General features: G+C 27.7%; 1 protein-coding gene across 2 annotated transcripts in view; it reads right to left on the reverse strand.

Moving 5' to 3' along the window:
- Nucleotides 1–1,675: 1,675 nt before the first annotated feature.
- LOC125033580 overlaps nt 1,676–2,229 on the reverse strand; it is a 22,842-nt gene continuing 22,288 nt past the window's right edge. For both annotated transcript variants that reach the window (XM_047625214.1, XM_047625213.1), the window contains one exon: nt 1,676–2,229. This exon is cut by the window's right edge and continues 1,841 nt beyond it. The gene's annotated coding sequence lies outside the window, so the exon portion shown is untranslated.

Below are 2,229 nucleotides of genomic sequence, written 5' to 3' on the forward strand. Positions count from 1 at the left end.
ATGATGCATTATGCCATATACAAGTGAAGACAGGAAGTAATACATCGACTGTTAAGGGGATAGTGCAGTTGAACGATTGATTCTCTGAAATTTTCAAATACGTATATCTAAAGTCAGGTGCACGAAGCTATATAAAAAAAAAAAATCATACTGCATCTGTATATATATGGTCATGAATTTAATAAAAGGAATCATTGAAGCAACTTCATCACTCCTAGACAGTCATTGTGGACGGTCACTGTTAGCTCATAGTAGTTTTGATCGTTATTATTTTGGTTTTAACTCTTATTTTTTAATATTATATTTCGTGACAGAATAGGAGTTGAAAAGAACTCTGTAAAATCATAGTGATAGAGTTTGTTATGATACCCAATACGAGGTTATTAAAGTTTATCTCTTGAATTATAAAAAGGACCGAATGAAAGAAAATAACTTTGTGCAAGCATGAAATGGATAAAATTATAACTATGTACCATCATTATTAGCATATAATAATCTTTCAGAGGATGGTTTTGAATGAAACTGCTCTCATTATCCACATGACAATTGCATGCTGTACTGCACCAATTAAGTTACAACTTTAGATTAACCTATTAACTCCGGCTCCATACACTGTCCATAGTGGCTTTGTTTTAATGATTTTTTTTACACACAGATGGCTCCAGAAATGCTTAGTCACCAAGAATTCAGTTACTAGGTCCACCTGATCTTATATGTTAACCCCACTCCTTGAATTTTTGTGAACAAAGTTGATATTCCTAGTACTGTTATAATTGTTACTATTTTGTTGTTATTGTTATTGTTGTTATTGTTATTGTTATTGTTATTGTTATTGTTATTGTTATTGTTATTGTTATTGTTATTATTATTATTGTATTTGTTTATAATATTATTATTATTATTATAATTATTATTATTACTATTATTATTATTATTATCATTATTACCATGAGTATTATTATTAGTTGTACCATTATTATTATCATTCTTCTTCTTCTTACTAGAATTTAAAAAAAGGTTAAACAATTAAAGTCACATAGGCCTAGTAATATATTTCTTTGTGACTACATGATTTTAGAGCCATTTGAGAATAAAAAAAATAAAAAAAACAAAGTAACAGTGGACTGTACATCTGTGCATGCATTCCTGGCACTAGCAGCTCAAGGAAGATATAAAGAAAGAATTTATAAAAACTGGATGTGTCATTTCTAAGTCTTGACATATACTGAATGGCAACATTTAACAATACTGAAAGGGATTTGAGTTTTTTTAAGCCTCGTGTATCGGCAGATTTTGTAATTAGTCAGTCTGAATATTTTGATTCTTTCTTCCAAATGTTTTTTTTGGGGGAAATGTTTATAAATACCCTCTATTATATGGTATGACATTCATATACAGTATACATATGCAAATTATTTACAATATATACATATAGAATATGATACAAATTTTAGGGAGTCTAAGCCTGATGAATAAGACATTCAGTTCCTGTTATTGGTAAGTTATGTAAATATCAGTTAACATGTAATATCCCTAGAACAGTATGTGTCAAAGTCATAAAGCTCTATATTTCAACCCTTTAGAAATTATGAATAAACAAGTCATTTACTTATCTATAATATAATTTAGAAAAAAAAGAGAGGAGGCAAATCAAGGATACAAAATATAGGAAAAGTGTAACTTGTAGGGTCATTATGTATCTTAAATTTATTAAGTTGGTCATGTCAAAAATCCAACAATTATTTCTTTAAAATACAGGGTTTCAAGAAACTCTTTGATAGTGTACTTACAATAAATGAAATCCAATAATTAAACAGTCCAGCAATTCTTGTCTATAACAATCCTGTCTCCTTTAGTATTTTATGAGCACATATTAATATATCCATAAGTTTTTTAATTATTTTTCTTGGGTTTTATTATTATTATTGTTATTGTTTTTCTGGTTATTACTATTAAGATTATTATTATTATTTACTGCAGTACTGCAAATGACCTTATAACCTTGCCTTAACATTATGTGACATTAGTGAAAAAAATGTTTTGAATATATTGGTGAAACATTAGATCACTTTGATAATCATTATGCACTGAAATTCATTACATGTTAAAACACACAGTAAAAACTCTTACATACTCCAAAACCTGCCCTAATTCCATACTATATTCATGAAATAAAATGTATTTTATTAAAACAAAAATATAAAAGATGAATCATCCAACTCCTTGTTT

This window comes from Penaeus chinensis, chromosome 16 (genome assembly GCF_019202785.1).
Source record: "Penaeus chinensis breed Huanghai No. 1 chromosome 16, ASM1920278v2, whole genome shotgun sequence".
Taxonomy (NCBI): Eukaryota; Metazoa; Arthropoda; class Malacostraca; order Decapoda; family Penaeidae; genus Penaeus; species Penaeus chinensis.